This window comes from Rattus norvegicus, chromosome X (assembly GCF_021556685.1).
Source record: "Rattus norvegicus strain SHRSP/BbbUtx chromosome X, alternate assembly SHRSP_T2T, whole genome shotgun sequence".
Taxonomy (NCBI): Eukaryota; Metazoa; Chordata; class Mammalia; order Rodentia; family Muridae; genus Rattus; species Rattus norvegicus.
Genome location: NC_141554.1, coordinates 128434140 through 128457059, shown reverse-complemented (window position 1 = coordinate 128457059; position 22920 = coordinate 128434140). Strand labels below are relative to the sequence as shown.

The 22920-nt window shown below is 39.8% G+C and overlaps 1 pseudogene; it reads left to right on the top strand.

The window, feature by feature from the left end:
- The first annotated feature begins 3207 nt into the window (after positions 1–3207).
- Positions 3208–8650, top strand: Zpr1-ps1 (ZPR1 zinc finger, pseudogene 1; annotated as a pseudogene).
- The last annotated feature ends 14270 nt before the right edge of the window (positions 8651–22920 follow it).

Sequence of the window (22920 nt, the reverse complement as noted above, 5' to 3'; positions counted from 1 at the left end):
GTGGACAGTCCAGCCAAAATCTGCTTTGGAACCCACCTATTCTTTCTCCAATAACTTTCGAAAAGGAAACATCACAACTGTCCCTTCTTAGTATTTATGATCGCATATGTATAGGTGGATGTATCTAAGCCAGGCAAGAGAAAACTACTTCCTCATGGTGAACAGAATGGATTCTGAATCTTATCTCTGGCCCTGAACATATACATGCCATTTTGAGCTGCCCCAAACATTCTATATTATTGTCTCTTCCCTTAAGAGTTAATGCAGACAGATGCAGTTACTTACAGCCAACCATTGACTGAAGTCAGGGACCCCTATGGAAGAGTTGTGGGAAGGATTGAAGAAGCTGAAGGGGATGGCAACCCCATAGGAAGATCAACAGTGTCACTATCTTGGACCCTGTGGATGACCCTTCCTAAGCAACCAAAGAGCACACATGGGCTTGTCCTTGACCACTGGCACATATGTAGCAGAGGACTGACTTCTCTGTCCTCAATGGAAGAGGATGTGCCTATTCATATAGAGAATTGATGCCCCTCCCAGGGGTGAGGTGAGGTGAGGTAAGGTGAAGGTGAGTGGTGGGTGGGGTGAATGAATGGGGGAACATTCTTTCAGAGGCAAAGTGAAGGGGGATAGCATGAAGAACTCTGGGAGGTAAACCAGGAGGTGTGGGGCAGTGAAAGACATTCTGGTTCTAGGTTGAGTTGAGGTTCAAAACCCTGGTGACCCTGAAAGGCATGGTCAGCATTTCCCTAAGCTTCTAGGAAATCAGGCCAGTCACTGTCCTGCAGTCCTTTATAGATTTGTGACCATCAATCACGTAAGGCCAATGTCCCAAGTCCCTTTGCAGGTAGAAGATGTGACCATAGGTCACATAGGCTCAAGACAGATCTCCATTATAATGAGGTGTCTAAAGGCCTGGAGTCAGTGAATTTCCCTTCCCAGACTCTCCTCCCTGCAAAAGATATTTAACCTCAGGCTTACCCTGAGAAGTGGGGTACAGTTTTACTCATCCACTTTCTGCCATGACAATAAATGCCTTGAAACCATGGACTGCTTCTTTTCATGGGATCCTTCCTGGGGAGCCATAGAGAAGGCCTTAACCTACAGAGCCACAGTCTAATCTCCTGAAGAAGGCCTCGCTGCACTCCCAATGGTGGCCACCACCGTGCGCAAGCCCACTCTCCCTACAGGACCAGCTGGAGTTCCCCCTCTTTTCCCCCTTGGCCCGGGCTATATCCAGCCCCGCAGCGAGGGCCTACACTCTGTTCTTGTTCTCAGTTCTTCTGCAGCATCCCAGCAGTGCCTGGATGCCCAAGAGCCTGAGAATCGATGGCTCTGGCCTCCTTGTAGGCCCGGTGACCTCTGAGCCAGCTTTGGCTGTATCCTGTGGTCAGGCTCTGCTTCCTCAACCCTGGAGTGGTGTTCCAAAGCTTCCCACGGTCCTGTGGCATCAGCCTCCCCAGACTCCGAGCCCTGTGGAGGAGCAGACAAGCACTCCCATCTCCAATTTATCTCTACAAGGACGGGTGACATTCAGAATGTAAATAAAAGACATACATTTTTTAAAAAAGAGTTAATTCTAAGGTGTTTGTCTGTAGCTTGGCCAGGAGAACAGCCCTCAGTATTTCTAATTCACCTTAAGACTTGCTAAGGCTATAAAAGGAATACTTACCTCTGTACTGAAATAATATACTTACAATTCCTAAGAAGCCACACCTTCAAGACACTTGCTTACAGATCTTTACCGCTAAGTCTGCCTACTGTTATGAGTTCTAATTCAAAAGCATAACATTTCCCTTTCTCTATCTCTTCTTAGGCTATATACCAAAATCCTAACTATGCTTGCCCTGATACTGGGTATCATCACTCTGTCTCAACCAACCCCACGACAACACATCTGTTGGCCCAACTCCATTGCTGAGCAAGCCTATGTTCTTGAACTCTAACTCTGAAGGCATGGCTCTCCTCTTCCTTGTATCCATCAAACCTTCTCCCAGCAGCTGGCAAGGTTTACAGCTTCTCTTCCCTGTTGCTTTTCTCTCAAACTTTAATAAAATGGTTTTTTGGTCTTCTTTCTGAGTCCATTAAAAAATTATTAATCAATGAGATTAAGAGCCCACAAAAAGAGAACCCTGAATTCGGGTCAAGCATGAGCTAAGTAATGGGACCCAAGCCATAAAAACAACGAACAACATGCAGAGAAGAGATAAAAAAATAGATAAAACAAGACAAAAACAACTTCCTGGACTTCTAGCTGAGAAGATTAAGGATCAGAGAATTTTGATGACATTTTGGTTGTTCTATTCATGCTGAATTGAATATAACATCCATATCTCTCACTCTTAGTATATTGCTTTTCTAATACTTAGTCAGGAGACTGGTTTCCCCAAATCTAGTTTGGCATAGAGACTTTGATTTAAACACTTTTAAAAACTTTGAATTTTTTTTTCACTGCGACAATCAAGATACTTTCAAAGTCAATAAAGTACTTTTTTTTTACATCAGTGTAATCAAAATAACACTAGGAAAAGGTTAACAGTATTAGAGTTTGTCATTCTGCTGTTTGTCTTTATGTAAGTAGGAGAGCCTGTGGGAGCAACATGGGGTAATAAAGGTTAATCACTGGGAGCTTAAGGGTGCTTATGCTTAATTGGTGGGCGATTAAAGATGCTCAAGGTTAATAGCTGTGTTTTCAAAGCTAGTAATTCCTTTCATACAAGCTCCCCCCTGTGGGAATCACCAAACCTATCAGTCAGTTCTAGCCACCAGCCAAAGGGATAGCAAATTCAGGAGCCTAACCCTAAGTAGATTTGTGGATGAGGTAGATTGCATTAACCCTAGAGATAACTTTCAAAAATAGTAATCTTCAAAGGAATTCAATCCTTTTCTAGTTTCCCCTCCTGATGGGTTTGGTTTTGTCTTATAGAGGAAACTTCAAATGTGACTGTTTCTAAGGGACTTAAAACCAACAGTATTTAAAACTGATAAAATCAATTCACTGATTTTTCGAGGCTAGTTTATGACTTGACTTTAAAAACTAGAGCATTTGGTGCTGCATTTTCAAGATGCTGAGTTTGACTCCACAGTGTCTACAAATATCGATATACTAAAGGGATAGTTCCAGGTTCGGACTTGTTAGATTGTAATGAAAATCTTAGAAGGTGAGGTGGGAAATAATGAAATTCCCTTAAAATAGCTGTAAACATGAGAGATTTATTAGGTCTGGATAAGTGTCATTCTCCTTCTTCATATCCAGACACAAGGTGAGCATTTGTATTCCACCACTGGTTTCTGCATTGTATTGTGATGCACCATAGGCACCAAAAATTGAGTTGATTTAGCATGGCTGAAATGTCCAAACTGTTGAGCTAAACCAAGCCTTTTATCTTTAAAAGTTGATTCATTTCTGTTATTTGCTGCAATAATGGAACATTGACATATATGGCACTGAGAATGGAGTGGCCATAGTGGTGTGTACATTACATGATGCAAAGCTAGCTTTATAGCTGGCTTATAGGAGTTAAAGGAGCAGGTGGACAAAAGCCTAGAATATTGTAAGGCAGTTCAACAAGTAAGTACAGTAAAGTCTCTGAAATTCAGAACTGTGAGAAGAATGGGTACAGTGAAGACTATTAATAAGGTCTCAAGTGGAAAAGAGAATGTCAATGGAAATTAGATTTGAGACTATGAATTTTACAACATAGCAAAGAATAAAGACACAATTTGCAAGCAATGTGTCTGGGCCTTAAGAATTTACATAAGGCTGAGCTTCAAAGTCACAAACAAATATACCTGGTACAGAAAATTTCAACCCAACACAGCAGGAGTATAGAAGAACAGAACAAATAACCTTTTCCAGTTTGACTAAAGTGGAAATAGAATGATGGAGCATCCATTTCCGCTATGTAGGGGCTCTGCCTTCTTTATTCTAAGATTCTATTTTTAACTGAACAATAAAACCTCCTCCTGAAATGCAACCTCCCTTGGTCTGTGGATTCCATTCCACTATTCAATTTTTCATAACAAAAATTTGGGAGCCATTGGGAAGGGATGGCTTTAGTATCTGTTAATTTTCCAGGACTCATGACTTGCAGCCTACCAGAAACTAGAGAGACTTAATCATCCCACATGGTGGCTCCATCCAGCAAAGAGATGGGAGTTGGATTGTCTACTCTGTTTGGAACCCATATCTTACCAAAGTGTGTTTCAGATGCCAAAAGCAGATGTTGGTTTTAATATTTACCGTGATGATTTTTATAGTCTTTCTTTGTTCTGCTCCATTGTTGCTTCCCTATTCTTTTGGAAGTTAGACCGTTTTCCCCATGCCACTTTATTTTGCTTGTATGTGACTTCCCCCTATCCCTGACTTTTACTGGTATTTACAACTAAACGGTATCTCAGGTTTTGGATATGGAGTTTCGAGCAATGTTGGAACAGTCACAGTTGACTCTGTGAAATGATATGCATTGTATATTATAAAATGAACATGCACTCTTTTGACCAGGAGGAGAAAGCTATAATTTATATGTTAAGGTATTATTACCTTGCTTGACACTGTTGAGAGGTAGCAATATTATACAGTATTGTCCATTCTAGGAACTTCTAGTCACTGGGAGATAGGACCTCCAATCCAAGCAAGTGTGCAATAATGGTGACTTTCTATCTTCACTTTATGGCCATAAGGTGAACAATCTGATTCTACAATGTGCTGCTTACCATAATATACTGCCTTACAACTGGGCCAATCAGTGATGGATTGTACCTCTGAAACTAGAAGTGAAAATCATTGTTTTCATTTCATCAGTTGATTTATCTTGGCTACTCATTACAGAAATGGAAAGCTGTTTACATGCAAGATGAGTCATGCAATCAAAACTATTTTCTAATCTTGATGGGCTATTAGAGGTTAAATAGTGACTATTACATAATCAATACACAGGGTAAAAAGATTGTTAAACATTCACCTTGGAAGGTCCCTTAGGGACTCTGCATTGCATTGCAGATAGTGAATTGAAGAAGCAGAAGTCTAAAGAGACTGGATGATCTCCTCTATGCCACTCACTCCAGCTAAATCCAGGACCTGATAATTTTCTTCCTGGCAACCATTTAGCCAGTGATAGCTTATAGCTTATCCTAAATTCTATATTACAATGTGAATGTAACATGTATATATAATATATTCATTTCACAACTTTAAATTTATAGATTTATAAGTCTACAAATAAACCTCATAACTGAAAATATATGCAATTAATATCAGAACTGAAGAACTTTTACCCATGATGAAATTTTCTCATAAGCGACAAAACACTTTAAATTTCATGTTTGACAATAATCAGCAATATTTCTCATTGACTCCTGATTGCTTTGGTTGCTATTTCATACTAATGAGTCATTCATAATAAATCTTTTTCGAGAAATCAGACATTAATGTTTTCGCCAATTGCTGCATAGAAAAGGATAGAAATTATTTACAACACCCATTAACAAATTTTGAAAATTTCATCACTGAATGTAGGCTAGCGGTGTGATTGTGATTGTCATTTATCTCTTTTGCCAATAATAACCTGTTCTTGCATTATTAAATGAAAATAGATTCTAAAGATTGATTTATTTAAAATCACTCAGTGGGGAAATTTGTTCCCACACGCTAATCCCCTCCTTTTAATATTGTTACCTTGTTGCACATTATAAAAGAGAAAGATAGAATACATAATGCATTCCTAATGCAGTATTCAGAAACATTTAATTAAATGGAAATAGATTTTTTATTTTATTTTAAGGTTTAAGCAATGTAAATTTTATGCAAAGTACGTCAGTGGCAGGGCCTAGAGAGGTCTTTTGGAAAATCCTGTTAGCAGCTGTTGAAAGGATACTTCATGAGAAGTTCAGGGTTCTTAGTATATGCATGTGGGTAAGAATTTTGGCAGATTGAACCCATAACTAACAGGTAGGCTACAGCAGTGATTTTTATAATTAAGTAGGAAATTGCAACAGAAAAACACAAGTGCTATTTAAAAACCCAAACCCATTAGTTTTGGGTTAATCGTGATGAAATAATGATTGCTGTGAGCAATTCCCCATTTGTGAGTTTTAGCAGTATTGCTCAATCCTTGGATTTGTTCACGAAGGAATAATTATCACCACTCATAAGCCAGTTTAAAAAAAAAATCAGAAACTCCGCAATAGCTCTGGATTTCAAGCAATGGGTTTTTTCTTCCTTTGATTGCTTGCTTGTTTGATTTGCACTTGACTAGTACTCATTCATTCCTTTAAGAAGCTCATTGAGAAAAGATAGCCTTTTACATTTTAGAGATTCAGCACAGAGAAACTTAAGATTGGAGCAGAGTATTCTCTGCTGAAAATGTGAATTTTCTCTGCTATTCCGAGTCAGTTTAATGTAATGATTTTTATCTGCAATTTCTAGTCAATTTATTGTAATGTGTAGTCAAAAATCATGTAAAACTTGAGTAGTTTCTTCTATGATTTTGAAAATTAGGCTTTTTTTGTTGCAAAAAGATTTGAAATAGAATTATAGAGAGGTAGAGAAAACTCTAGTTTGATTCAACAGAGAGTTAAAATATCTGATGACTAAAGGTGACAACAAGGGAATAGGTTAATATTTTTTATTCTTTAAATATCTAATGATTCACTTCTGTCTTTTCCAGTTTTATATGTGCATATAAAGTTTAGTTGTTTTCATCCTCCATCCTTTTCGCCTCTATCTCTCTCGCTGAGATACTTTTTATTCCCTACAAGTTTTCCTCCTACTTTTTATGATCCTTTTCATGTATCTGACCTACTGAATTTAATTAGCACTGCTTCTGTGGGCACAGGTGGGAGGTTATTTACTGGGACATGGATGGACAACTTATCATGGATACACTAATGAAGGAAATGATATCTCTACCCCCAGTTAAATGACTATTAACTCCCACTAGTGCCTCATGCAGGGGTGTGGCTTCATGTTCCTCTAGTAGGCTAATTCTGAAGATAGTAGGTTCTTTGACAATAAAAGGCAATCTGGGAGCTGAAAATTTCATTTCATGATGCTCGAAAGACCCGAATCTCTACATTATAATGCCAAAAATCCCTGGTAATTTTTATAATTTTTCCAAATGGTAGGTGTCCAGATATAGCTTTTTATCTGGCACCACTCAAAATTGATAATAAAATTGTCTATCCAATTAAGTACTGGGTGATATGCTGCTTTCATTTCAGTTTAGTATGTACCATTCTGAAATTATCACTCTTGTGCCTTAACAATATCAGATTTACATTTGTAGGAGATTTTTACGGTACTTTAAAGATTTATTTATCCATGCTTATTCATCTGAATAGGTGTATAGACTTGAGTGTTTGCAAGTGTATGTACCTATGCCAATGCCAGGAGGCTAGAAGGGCCTCTAGTCACTAATGCCCCGTTAAATCTCATTTTTACATCATTTAATTTAAATATGTTGCTGTATTAAATAACTGATATACATAAATTGGCAATTAGAAGTTGTGTCATCTTAGAGAAATAATCATGAGCTCCTTTTCCTATGAGCCTTGTGGCTGGAACAACATCAAGATCCAGGCAGCAGTCAGGATCTGGGACCAGGAAGTGTGCTATACCTCAACAGTTAGAAGCCAAGAGGGCTTGAATGGAGAAATGGTGAAGACAGGCTCAGCCACCACAAGGATACCTGAGCTGAATTTTGAAACTCTAGCTTTTATCTGGGTGCTATTGAGTGACTGAGTAACCACACAATCACTGGCCTGGAACAGGACCAACCCACGTGAAGGACAATGGAAGGTTTCATAGCTGAAAGAGTTCATGAGTTCATCGGCAAACTGAAGCTTCCCTTTGCACTGTGATCATCAAAAATCCCTCTGGAAATAGCTTTGTAGACAACTCACGTGCTCCGCACAAATATGTTGCCTTGGTGATCATATACTGTAACCAGAACCTATAGCAAGCTGAGATGCTGACAGTCCAAGCAGAAGAATGAGAAGTTGGAAGAGAAAGACCTTAGAAACAAAATCCTCCTGTTCAACACAAACTGCCCAGAGTGCAATGGCCCAGCTTAGACCAACAGGAAGCTTGTCTAAACCCTCCTCTTTAAAGAGGGTATCATCATGGCCACCAACTTCGAGGATTGTGGGCATTGGACTAATAAGGAAGGTCCAAGGGAAGCAATACAGCCCTTGAGTACAAAGATCGCTCTCCACGTCACAGGTCCCTCAGAGATGACCTTAAGTCTGAGACCTGTGGCATGGAGATCCTGAAGCTGAGTTTTGAACTGAGAATTGCTGTCCTTGGGGGGCAATTTTACCACTCTAGAAGGGATACTGAAAGATATCTGAGAATTGATAAGCAAGAACCTATGCACAGTGGGCAACAGCTTGAAACCTGACCAGTTAGAGAAACTGCAAGAGTTTAGCCAGAAGTTAGATCAGATCATTAGGGGCAAGATGAAGGCCCACTTTATCATGAATGATCCAGCCAGCAAGAGACAATTACCTGCAGCATGTGTATGACCCTGAAGATGATCTGGAGATGAAGGTAGAGTGGTTAAAGTGTACCTATGACCAAAATGAGGATCTCAGCCTCAATGACATGAAGGTAGATAGCTATGAGGCAGGTCTGGCCCCACAGCGGTAGCACTGGGAAGTTCACAGGCCAGCCTCAGTGCCACTCACACTACAGAGTTATGTATTACTATTCAAAAATCATGAGTTCCTGTCCCCGCCAGCGGGGACCCAGTTATTCAGGGTCCCGAAGAGGCTTTCTACCTGTGGGCCAAAATGGGGGTGAAGAGAAGAAGGAGACCAAGCAAAAGTTCTGTTGTCAAGGTCTCGTTTATTGGGATGAACATTGCAGCTTTTAAGGCTTTCAGGTAGGGGGAGTGACCTTTGTGAAATATGAAGGAGGGGGAGATGAGGGTATAGGCAGTGATAGCTGGAGGCAAAGAAGTCAGGCGATGAGGTCAGGTGGTGGAGACACTGGGTGTTGACTGAGGAGATAACTGGTATCTGCTGAGGGAAGGTATCTGCTGAAGGGAGCTGAGGCATCCCTTGAATGTTATACTCCTGTGCCGTAAATTCATGGGAGAGGCTTTATCCAACAATCTTAAGATTTATGGCAGTCATCTTCGGGGTGAGTCTCTGTGGCCAAACAGCCCAGATTCACTTTGAACCATGCAGTCAAAAAGCGGCTAGGCCCAAATCCAATATGGCTCCGTGCAAGTTCCCAAGCCCTTGCTGCTTGAGTTAGAAATCTAAGCATATGAGGTGAGCAGCAGGCCCATTGTGTTTCCTATCTTTGTTTTGGAGGTTTTAAGTCAATGGGAGAAAAACCCCAGAAACCGTCTGTGGTCTGGCATCACCTTTTGCCAATCTGCCCACCAATGCTGGAACTTTGAAGTTTGGGGAAATGAATACAAATTCCAGTAGCTTTGGTCATATGAAGTAAAAACTTTCATCAGGGAAGAATATCTGTGGAGTCTAGCAGGTACAGGTCGAGATGCTTACATTAAAGTGATAGCTTTTAAACAAGTGAATGAACAGATGAAGCAGTGTCATCAAAAGGAAGCTTATAAGCGTATTCATCATCTTCGAATTTTCCAACTTCCTTCATTTTTATTTATTTTTCACTCATGATTATGCTGTTTAACATAAGACACTTTATCAATAAATTTTAGAAATACTACACAGTATTATTAATTATATGTTATACTGTATCATATCTGAATTACTTTTAATGACATTTAAAGATACATAATAATTTTACAGATGCCTGTTTTTATTATTTTGACTTATATACTAGGGTTTGAAGTGACTAGGTAATAGCATTAGAGGTTTGTCATATTCTGTATTTTTTTTTAAGTTTGCTTACTGACCTTTTATTCTTTGGTATGCTTTATATTATTATTGAAGACTTTTTTCATTCAACTTAAAGCACTATTTTTAACACTTCTCCTGAGGCAGGTGTCATGGTGACAAATTTGTCCGTTTTCATTTATCAGTGTAGTCTTGCCATGTATAAATCTTTATTTCACAGTTTTTGTATTGAATCTTCTATACATTCAAAATGGCTTTCTTCATGATAACTGTGAAGGTTGGGAAGAGCTGACCACTGACTATAACATATTAGTTGTAATTGCCTTACTATGTTACCAGAAAAAAATACCTGTCTGATATACTAAGGTTTGGAAATTGCTTGAATGCATTTCCTAAAGGTTCATGTCCTAAAATCTTGTTCTTGGAAAACTCAGTGTTGTATTGCTGAGATGGTGAAACTTTTAAGATCTGGGGATTACTGAGAGTAGTTTACATCATTAGATGCAATATTTTGGAGAGGATTAATGGACTTCTTATGAGACTATTTCCCAAGGGTTGACACCTGTGCCTGAATGTCTGGTTACCTATCTCACGATGTAGTATCTTCTACAAATACCATTATCATTGTCATGCTATCTGTTGTAGACTGAGCAGATAAGGGAACTTATTTAAAATTTTCTGCCTTCAGAATGCCAGCAGCAAACCACTGAACTGAGAATAGGACCCCCGTTGAAGGAATCAGAGAAAGAACTGGAAGAGCTTGAAGGGGCTCGAGACCCCATATGTACAACAATGCCAAGCAACCAGAGCTTCCAGGGACTAAGCCACTACCTAAAGACTATACATGGACTGACCCTGGACTCTGACCTCACAGGTAGCAATGAATATCCTAGTAAGAGCACCAGTGGAAGGGGAAGCCCTGGGTCCTGCTAAGACTGAACCCCCAGTGAACTAGACTGTTGGGGGGAGGGCGGCAATGGGGGGAGGGTTGGGAAGGGAACACCCATAAGGAAGGGGAGGGGGGGGATGTTTGCCCGGAAACCAAAGAATAATTATTAAGTATTAAATAAATTTTAAAAAAAAGAAAAAAAAGAAAATTGTAATGAGAGTACAGTCCACACAGATGTGGGATGGTACTCAGGATGCCCTTAGCAAGTCCTGCAGACAGTTAGAGGATGCTGAGGAGGTCCTCAGGAAGTATTGGACCCTGTTGGACATTCCTTGAAAGGATGCGGTTAGAGATATCCAGAAGATATTGAGGGGCACTCAGTGAGAAGGCTGCTTAGGAGGAGGTACACAGTGAGTTGATGTCCATAGGAGCCACTTGGGTAACTCGTGGGAAGACTCAGAAGGTACAAGATACATCTGCATTAAAACTATGATGCAAGTAAAAAAAAATTTTTCTGCCTTCAAAAATGTAACTTAAATAAGCCTCTCATTACAAAGTCTCCAGCTTCAGGTCATTTATGGTTTGTTATATATTTAATATTTATGCTATATACTAGTATAGAAAATAATTCACAATTACTAGAAAATCAGCAATGAAGTTATGAATTTCATTTGATATAGGATGTGAATGATAGAAATAATGAGGAATGGAAAGCTCACATTCCATCTAAAGGTGGTAGCTACTATTCTGTTAAGCAGTAATATGAGTGCAGTTGATGCTAGATTTTCTAAAATTTCAAGGCAACTAGAAACACTGTATTTTGTATGATAGCTTCTGATTTAAAAATACTGGCAACTGATACAACAATATTTTTAAAACATTGTGTGGGCCCAATAGAAACCATCTGTGGGTCAGTTTGGTTTCAAGTTTTTCTTAGGCATGCTGAGTGAGTAAGCCATAACCATTTTGAGGGCATGAGTTAGGAACACATCAGAAGAACTGGAAGCAAGCCATGTTAGTTCTAATCCCCAGTTGATGGTTGTGCTTCTCTGTTCATTCCTAAAGCTGGAGAAATCACTGAAACTTGCATTTGTCCTTGTAAAGGAAGAAAGAATATATTTTTGGAAAGGGAAAAGAGGTTTTGGGGAACATTCTAATTACTAATATTCACTGCAATAATAATTGGTACTTGTTAAGTACTTGTGTTCAGAGGATCTTCCACATCTTATTTATTCCTCATGAGAAACGTATGGAGTAAATATAATAATGTCTATTTGTTCCATCACTCTATAGATATATGGCAGACCCCTGTCAATTTATTTCCATATACAGAGGCTGTAAATCACATACACATAGAAACACACACACACAGACATAGAACACACACAAACACACAAACACACACACACACACACACACACACAGAGAGAGAGAGAGAGAGAGAGAGAGAGAGAGAGAGAGAGAGAGAGAGCTTATAAATAGTTTAATTAGTTGCATAATGGAAGTTTCTGAGACTACCAGGGCAAGCTTACCAAGCTGGCATAAAAATGACTTGAAAGAATTGTGGGGGCTCAGGATTTAGCTCAGTGGTAGAGCGCTTGCCTAGGAAGCGCAAGGCCCTGGGTTCGGTCCCCAGCTCCGAAAAAAAGAACCAAAAAAAAAAAAAATGACTTGAAAGAATTGTGAAGGGAAGACTAATTTAGGATTTTTGCTATGGTTGGGGGTGATACTAACATATACCCAAAAGCTTATGAAATCTATTTATCTACAAGTAACAATTGCTTTTTAATCAGTTTTTCAGGTAAAACAGAGATAGGTACCATTAAATCTATAATCTCAAATATAAAAACGAAAGAAACTAGAGGCAAGTCCTTGAGAGAGGAAATATTTTCAACAGAGTTTACTGTATAGTTATATCATAATAAACATTATCTATGGTTGTCAAAAACAATATATCATAAAGGTAAGTATTTAAAACAAACTAGATGTTGGTTAGAATAATGGCTTAGTGCATAAAGTCCAGGCTTCTCAAGCATGAGGACCAGAATTGGGAATCCTCATAACTCACAGAAATTCCAGGCAAGTATAGTGAAACACTTTTAATGCTGATGGTTCAGAGAATGAGGCAAAGGATCCTGGAACAAGCTGGCTAGTTTGATTAATCCTACTCAGAACCACCAGGCTCAATGAAATATCCTGCCTCAGATAAAACAGTAGAAAGTGATCAAGGAAGACACACAAGGCACTCTCTGATCTCAATACACATGTGTTCCCATATACATGTAAACATGCTAAGTTTCATATCTTCTACTATGACAGACTATCCTACTAGGTCATGACATATGATAAACATACTAGGATAGACTATCCTGATAAAAAGTAACTTAAGGAAGAAAGTAATTTTCAGCTTTCAGGTCCAGGTTATAGTCTATCATTGTGGGGAGTCAATGCAGGAAATCAAGAGCTAGTCATACTACAGCCACAGTCAATCATGTTGATAAATAAACACACACTAATCATTTGCATAGTTGCATGCTCTCAGTTAGCTTCCCCCTCTCTTATAATGTTTAAAACCGCCTGTCTAGGGAATGGTACTTCCCATAATGGACTGGGTCTTCCTACATCATCTAATTATGAAAACAATTTCCAGAGACATGACCACAATCTAGATAATTCCTCTTTAAAATTCTTTCCAAATGATTATCATTCTAGGTTATGTCAAGTTAACAGTTAATGCAAACCAACACTCATGAATATACATGTACATGTGTGATACAGACATATGTGAATGGGGAGAAATAGAGTCAGTAAATGTCATTAAATTTTGTAGATAAGAGTGTTTGGTCACTAGTAATCATCTATTTTTTCACTGCCACCTGGTAGAGTAAGGATTTAGTTCATTTCTCATGTACTTATAATGTGACATGGATATCGTCAGGTCTATCCTATTTGAAGTTTGTTTTAAATTTGTGCAGTTAGACTTACCAAAACATCATAAAGAAGCACTAACTACAATGGGAGATTTAAAATGATAATGGTAAAAAACATGCAATAGTGGACTAAGAAATATAAATGTAAGTTTTTAAATTAATCTTTTATTGCTTCATGCCTGCAAATAGCTATAATCTTCTTTTTGAGAAATATCATATCTGAGGTTAACTTAACAATCCTAGACGAAGTATACCTTCAGATCAATTGCATTTGGCTTGTGTGTAAGTAGGGATTCTCTTGGTGAATATTTTGTTTGTACTAGTGCTTCCTTTTCTGCTTATACACTGGAGCAATATGCCTGAAATTTCCTCTTCAAGGGTACAATTAAGAGGTAAACAAAAATAAGAATCTATGCATTCCCCAATATTTAAATTTAGCTTCATATTAAGTGATGTCAAAGTACCTAAATAACATGTATAGCTTCTTGTGCTCTTTAGTTATGCTTCTCTCTGTGGCTTGAACTTGACATTATTCAAGTGTGTCTTGTCTTTCTGCTTAGTCAATAAACACTGACTATGATTTAATATGATTCTTCTGGAAATGATCTACTGTGCTGGACATCAGCAACTCAAGTGCACTCAAGTAGAGATTCCTGGAGGATCTGAGAGTGATCTTCAGGTTGCACTGCTGTCAACATTGAGTTGCTTTTCCTGCTGCTGATGTCACTTTGAGAAACGATATAATTTCTGCTGCACTGAATCCTCTTTCTATTCGAACCTCAGTTCTGAACTATGAAAAGAAAGAATCAAGGATATTTCTAGGATTTGCTTATTTGCCAAATGGTAGCAAGACAGATAAAGCAGCTGATGCAGTAATCATTGGAATAGGAGAGAAGTTTCATTCTTGGGATGCTGGATTTGAGGTTTCTACAGCAAGTAGATGAGTCTCTCAAGCTCTGAAAACACATTTGGCTTGTAGATACAGGGAACAAGTTCTACTGTGCAATCTATCCTCTGTGAGGTAGACCTACATGACATCTAACTAAATGTCAGTCTATTCTAAAACCAGGTTGGTATCGTTATTATCCCGTGGTTGTATTAAAAGTTATATACCACAGCCAAAGATGTATTTAGACTCTTGATTTGAGTTAACAGTTTCTTTCCCTAGTAGTACAGAATCTACTATTATCATGTCAAATCTAGAACACTCTGAGCTTTTATATAATTCTGTTCAGGTTATTCATTCTCCTCTAAAAGAGGATAACCAAGTACTTTTTGTACTAAACATTAACAGGAACCAGAAAAAATCTCAAAAATTAAGAATATTAATTTTCCTGGAGAAATAATAGCATGAATGATTCATAGTGTCACTAGAAGACCACAAATTATTTGAGCATTGTATAGTTTAACTCAAGCTGAATCTAGAATTACTAAGGCAGTATAGTGAACAAGCCCAATTCTGCATAAATTGGAGCTTTGTCCTTTGCTATCTGTCAGTGTTCAGACTCAGGTACTTAAGTTCAAAATTAGTCTTCTAAAAAATTCCATCTTCTTTTTCTCCTTTCATAACAACAATCAAATTTCAGGAATAAATGACAACAACAACTTCATCAACCCTTGATACTCAAGTGACAAACCAGGTATGGTGTATACTTGTTAATTTCAATTGGGGTGGTGGAGGTAATGTAGGAGGACTACTAAAAGTTGCAGGTCACCTATAGTGAGTACCAGGCTAAGTGAAAACAAAATAACAAAGAAAGAAAACAAAAATAACAAGATAACAAAAAAAAATCAAACAACAATAACATCACGGTTTTTAATTTATTTTGCTTCACTGGTAATTGTCTTTAAAATATTCATTGAAAGCAAATTATCTAACACAAAATAAAGAGCTGATACATTCACTTATTCAGAATTATCGTGTTTATAGTTTGTTACCTTGTTTTTAAGTTTCTATTAATTCTTTGTGAGTTACCCATCTTCTCCCCCAATCCCACTCAAATTCCTATCCCTTCACATTCTCCCAAGAGCTGTAGCCTGTGAGGGGTTGGAGGAGTTATCTTGCACTCATACCCTCAGGAATTGCTCCCCTATGCCTTAGCCATCACTGCCCAGGAAAGGTACAGGGCCTGCTTTCTTGAGTGCTGCAGCCAGTGAGGGGCAGGGCAAGTTAATCATCTCTCATGACCCTGGGGTCAGCCCTTTCCACTACCTCAGGTGGTGAGGGGTGAGGAGGCAAAGGGCATTCCTTCCTTTCTCATCCCAGACCACCTCAGGCCAGTTCTCCTTGCTCACACCAGCAGGGCTGGCTCACGAGCACCAGAGCCGTGAGAGCTAGCTATAATTTGGTGCTCAGGTGACATGTGGGGCCAGCTCTCCTGATTGTTACAGCCCTAAGAGGCAGTGCCAGCTCATCTGTTCTCATGACCCTGGGGCCAGGTCTTTGACCTACTCAGTAGCAGGACAAGCTCTTCTCTGTTCTTTCCCTTGGGGATATCTCACTGTATCCCCATTACTAGTGCCCGCGCTTCTGTGCTGTGAAGGTAAGATGCAGGGTCTGCTCTTCCTAATGCTGCAGCTACTAAGGGGCTAGCTCTCCCCAGCTCATGACCATCTGCGAAGCTTTCCTAACTCTCAGAGATGATGAGGGTGGCATCAAACCCTAAGACCAACTTCCCGACACCCCTACCTCCAGGGCCAGGTCTACTCTGCTGCCTGGGTGAGGTGCAGAGCCTGATCTGTCGAGTGCTGCCAGGCCCCAGCATGACATCCTCCATCACTGCTGAACCGTATGAGGTCAAGCAGGCGTCTATGGTCTGTCTGGGGCATGTGTTGGAGGGCATGTCTGTGGGTGGCATAGCAGTCTACAGGTCTCTGTATGTCTTTCTTCTGCATTATGTGCTTGGATTTGATTTGATTTTTAGGAGTCCTGGGTGTAAAAGAGCTTTGGTAACAAAGCCAGGCATTAAGCGAAGATGAACAAAAGAATGCTTTTGATTGATAAAAGAACACAGCCCCCACCAAGTGTCTCTTTGCCCATGCCCAGGTTTGGGAGGTACAGAAGACATATAGTCTTCAAAGCAAAACAAAACAAATAACATTTCTTCCACTGGGATCCACATAATGGTCCTTTTTGAGGCTTAAGGATCTCCTATTACTCAACTGCCGTGCATGAATTTTTAGTGAGAGTTGAAGATTTTTATTGTATACTTGGACCTTCAAACAGTATACCCGATTCTGTCTTTTTTTTTTTTTTTTAAGTAGAGCCTTGCCTTTGGTACGGATAGATAACTAAATATTTTCTGCATTTTCTAGTTGAGCTGCAGTGCTATGATACTTAGAGAATTTTTGCAGTAACAGAAAAGAGTTTTAGATATGGTACTAGGGTTCTTGTTAGAAATTCTATGGCTTTTGTACAGAACATTGTTGATGATACATGCAAATTTCACAATATACTTTTAGGACTTATATATAATTTCAAGTAAATACAAAACAATATGATTCCTTGAAGCTTTATCCAACATTTTGGGTATTATTTGTCTCTCTTCCATTTCTTTCTGTGTTGATTCCCAATCCCCTCCTCAACTAGAGACTCAATTTTCTCCATTTCCTCTTTTTTATTGCATTCTGGTATTCCCCTTTCTAGTTCCCTCATACTTTCCTCATTTCTGAGGTTCTGAGGTTGCTCCAGATTATATACTCACATTTGATGATTTGAGCTAGGAACCATAAATGAGAGAAAGAACATGCATTTGTCTTTCTAGGTCTAGGTTATCTCACTCAGTATATTACCCTTTGTAATTCTTCCCCCTTACTTGTAAATTTCATGATTGCATTTTTTCTTTGCAGGTGAATAGTATCGTGTTTTTGTATCAGTTCCAAACTGGTTTTATTACTATGCTTGTCATATATTTTGAAATCTGAAATCGTAATTTCATTGGTATTTTTGCTCAGGATTGTTTTGGCTCTCTGGGCTTTTTGTGATTACATTTGAACTTCAGGTTAGATATTTATAGTTCTGTGAAGAATGAGATAAGGACTTTGATTGCCTTGAATTTGTAAATAATGTTTGGTAGCATGATCATTTTCACAATATTAATTACCAGATCATAAGCATGGGAGTTCTATTTTCTTGTATCTTTTAGTAGTCCTCCTACATTAACTCCACCGCCCCAATTGAAATTAACAAGTATACACCATACCTGGTTTGTCACTTGAGTATTAAGGGTTGATGAAGTTGTTGTTGTCATTCTTGCAATGTTTTAATGAAGAATGGAACAGCTTTTTGCCCTGGTCTGAAGGGTCTGCCTGAGGCTAAGGTAAAGATATTCAGATTAATTGCATTGACAAGGAAGTCTCAACCAAGTTTAGATTCTGTCCTGTGGTTTCCTCTTATGGGAAACATTCTGATCAAACATAGCAAACTGAGAAAGGAAAAAATACAAAAGGTGTGGTTCAAGTAATAAAGGAGCACCTGGAAGTAAAACAGAGCTGAATCCTGTATTCAAGGATATTAAACAGTTGAAGGGAGTGTCAACCTCAGGGCAAGATCCCACTCAGCTAAGCTTATTGTTTATGTATTTTCAGTTGAACAAGAAATAGTTATATCATGTTAAATGTTATTATCAGGTCATTATTTTCATTAGGCTTTTAATTAGAAAGGAACAACAATCCAGAAATGGAGGTCACACCTATGATCCAGATCTTGAGGCATAGTTGCCATGAAAAGTTTAGGTCCTGGTATACGGTGGTACATGCCTTTAATCCCAGAGGACAGAGACAAATAGATCTCTGAATTCACGGACATCCTGGTAAAGAGCAAGTTCCAAGTACAGAAAAGCCTCGGTTCAGACATGGAGGTACATACCTTTTATCCCAGAAGTCAGGAGACAGAGACATGCAAGCCTGTGTTGAAGGTTGGTTTACAGAACAAATTCCAGGACAGCCAAGCTTAGGAAGTGAAGGATGTAATAGAAAAAATGGTTCATGTTTCAGCCCCAAGAAGCAGCAGAACACAACAGCTTTGGCTGCATGGCTCTGGGTTTAGAGCCAAGAATAGAAGGGATTACTGTGTCAATTGATACTGGTTAGCTGGAGCTAAATGATTAGCAGTGACTAAGAAGAGACCAGCATCACTGAAACGAAATCTTCTGGGAAGTGGTTTGTGTGAGCACAAAGAAGCTGTGTTCCAGAGATAACCAAGGTTGTACCTCATGCTGCAGCTAGACTTGGTAATAGGTAAGAGTCACTCAATTAATATTGGTTTTGAAGGAATAAACAGGTTGTGGAGAGCAGCTGAAGCTTGGCACTATGAGAGGCCATGGAAGGCCATTGGTGAAGGTGCAGCCTTAGTTTAAGTTAATGACCCAGGACTGAAGGGGTTATACAAAGTATTTAAAGCTTGGCACCATGAAGGGAGCCTGAAATGATATTGGTGAAACTGAAGACCGCAGCAAATTGGAGATATCAGTTCCATTGGATGGCAACCAAGAACAGCAGCAGCAGTGGAGTTGAGTCAACCAGACTCACAGGATATCTGCTGAGAAAAGCTAAGAAGAAGTATAAACAGCGCAAGAGTAACAAGTTTGTTGCAGTCAAAGTTGAAATGAGTTGGAGATCTGAAGAGCCCTTTGACCCTAGACATAGAGATGCTGACTCTAGACATAGAGAGGCAGAATTTCGAGTTTGCCCAGCTGGTTTTTGGACTTGCTTTGGTCCAGTATTTCCTCACTATGATATTTTAGAGTGGTACTCTATCTATATGATATGTTGGAAGTATATGATCTGCTTTTTCTGTTAATTTTGCAGGGAATTACAGTTAAGAGACTGCATGAATCTCAGATGAGACTTTGAACTTTGGACTTTTAACATTATTGGTACTGTTATGGAGTATGGGGACTTCTGAATTTTGATTATCTGTATTTTGCATTATTACATGATTAGGTATGGCCCCCAAAGAGTCATAGGTTTAAGAAAGCCTATTGGGACTAGAGAGTGGAATGAGGTGGTTTGAATAGGATTGGCCCTAGAAGTGACACTATTAGGAGGTATGGCCCTGTATCCCTGTAGAGGTAGGCTTTAAGGTCCTCTGCTTAAGTTCTCTGTCCAGTGTGGAAACAGAGTCTACTGGCTGCCCTGTGATTAAGATGTAGAACTCTTTAATTCTTTCTTCAGCACTCTGTCTGCCTGGATTCTGCCATGCTTCCTGCCATGTTAATGGACTGAACCTCTAAAACTGTAAGCCAGCCCTAATTAAATGGTGTCCTTTATAAGAGTTGCCTTGGTCATGGTGTTTTTTCATAGCAATGGAAACTGAGACAGCCACTGTCTTACTTGGTTTTATTGCTGTGGACAGACACCAGGGCCAATATAAGTATTTTTTTTAATTTTTATTATAAATTTCTTTACTTACATTTCAAAGGTTATTCCCCTTCCTGGTTTCCTGTCCATAAGCCCCCATTCCCTCCCCTCCCCAATATAGGTTTTCCCCCTACATTGCCCTCCCCCATATTCCCCTGCACTGGGTGTCCAACTTTGGAAGACTAAAGGCTTTCCCTTCCACTGGTGCCCCAACAAGGCTATTCTCTGCTACATATGCAGTTGGAGCCCTGGGTCAGTCCATGTATAGTCTTTTGGTAGTGGTTTAGTCCCTGGAAGCTCCGGTTGATTGGCATTGTTGTTTTTTAGTTGGGCTGGCTTACAGGTTCAGAAGTTCAGTCCATTATCATCAAGGATCGAACATGGCTGCATCCAGACAGGCATGGTATAGGAGGAACTGAGAGTTCTATATGTTCACCTGAAGGAAGCCAGGAACAGACTGAACATCTTCAGGCAGCTAGGAGGAGGGTCTCCAAACCCACCCCCACAGTGACACAATTCCTCCAACAAGGCCACATCTTCTTATAGTGCCACTCCTGGGCCAAGCATATGCAAACCATCACATTCCTTTCCCTGGTCTCCATAGGCTTGCTCAAACACATGAATCTATGGAGGTCATACCTAAACATAGTATAATAAAAAAGTACACTTAATCCAACTTCCAAAGTCCCCGTAGTCTATAGCAGTATCAACAATGATAAAAGTCCAAAGTTCAAAGTCTCTCCTGAGATCCATCCTATCACTTAACTGTAATACCTGAATTAAGACAGACAACAAGCTGGGCAAACTCCACACTCTGTCATCTTTGTGTCTGATGTTAAAGTGGTCTTCAAATCTTCAATTCATTTTTCATCTTTGTTGACTGCAACAAACTTCTTCCTCCTGAGCCCTCCCTATGAGCAGCTTTCCTCAGCAGATAGCCCATGGCTCTGGCATCTTTAACATCCTTTGGTCTCTCAGCAACTCCTTTATATGACCTCTTTAGTCCTGGGACATCAATTGCAACTGAGACTGTACCTTCACCAATGGCCTTCCATGGCCTCTCACAGTGCCCAGCCTCAGCTGCTCTTCATGATTCCTTCATGCCTTCAAAACCAGCCACTGAAGGGAAAATTATACATATTTGGGGTTTAAAAATAGGGAGTTGGAAGAGTGTGTTGCAGGGTTCACAGACTCAGGACTAAACACTGTGAAAAGCAAGTCCAGGCAGCCCCGCCCTGCCGCTACAACTAACAGACCATAAAAGGAAAGGAATGCAGAACAGACCAGGAATACCGGATTTGACTCACAGGCCACCTGGCTTGAAGAGATAAGCCCCCAGCCCCCGACATCCAGGATGCCCCAAACCTGCCAATGTGTGTAGCTATACCTTATTACCTCATCATGTGAAATAGCCAATCATATGTGAACATGTCTATGTGCCTCGTTTGAATCCACCAATCCCCGTAACTATGCATCTGCTTCTGTACGCCTGCTTCCGCTTCCCCAAACCCTATAAAAGCCCCATGCTGGAGCTGCTGGGCGCGCAAGTCCTCCGAAGAGACTGTGTGCCCGCAGGTACCTGTGTTTTCCAATAAACCCTCTTGCTGATTGCATCCGAGTGGACTTGGCTCAGTCATTGGGCGCTTGGGACTCCTATTGAGGGAAAGGTCCTCTCCGGGGGTCTTTCACCACCAGCTGACTCTTACACATTACCAAGTACAGATGCAGCGTGAGGTACAACCTTGGCTATCTCTGGAACACAGCTTTTTTGTGCTTTCAGAAAACACTTCTCAGAAGATTTCACCTAAGTGATGTCGATCTCTTTCTTAGCTCCAGCTAACTAGCATCAATTTTTCCAATAGTTTCCTTCTCCTCTTGAATATAAAGCCAGAGACACATGGCCAAAGCTGCCGACTTCTGTCACTTACAGGAGCTGGAATATGCCCCCCTCATTCTATTATATTTCTAACTCTTTCACTGCCTAGACTTGGCTGTCCCGGATTTTGCTCAGTAGATTGACCTTTAATTTAGAGATCTGTAAGCCTCTCTCCGGGGATTAAAGGTTTGTACTAAATTGCCTGGAGCTAACCTAGCTGGGTGGGATCTTGCCCCAAAGTCATCACTCCCTTTATTCAATTTAATATTCTTGAACACAGGATTCAGCTCCATTTCACTTTGCGGTATCCCTTTAATACTAGAACCATATATTTTGTACTTTTCTTTTCTCAACTTCCCTTTTTTCATTAAAATGTACTTCATGAGACTTAACCAGAGAACAAAGTCTACGAGGTTATTTCAGAGACTTCCTTTGTCATGTAATTAATCTGAGTCTTTTCACCTTAGCCTCAGGCAGACTCTTCAGACAAGGGCAAAAGTCAGCCACATTCTTCACCAAAATACCACAAAAGCAGTCTTTATAGCACATACTTAATTTCTTCTCTGAAACCTCTTAGGCCAGGCTGGCACAATTCAAATCATTCTCAGTAACAAAGACTTCTGCATTCCTACTAAGATAGCCCATTAAGCCCCACTTAAAGCATTCCACTGTTTTCCTAGTCCAAAGTCCTAAAATCCACATTCTTCCAAACAAAAGCATGGTTAGGGCTTTCACAGCAACACCCCAGTCCCAACCTCTGTCTTAGTTAGGGTTTTATTGCTGTGGGCAGACACAATGGCCAAAGTAAGTTTTATATAGGACAACATTTAATTGTGGCTGGCTTACAAGTTCAGAGGTTTAGTCCATTATCATCAAGGTGCGAGCATGGCTGCATCCCTGTTGGGGACCAGGACCGGACTGTGGGACTGGGCAAAGCTAGAGCCCTGCCCTGAGCAGATTCCTGAGAAGGGCTTGACCTTTTCAAAGAAAGAACATGTCCCTGAAAGACTGTTGCCTCATTGTCTAAGGAGAATATC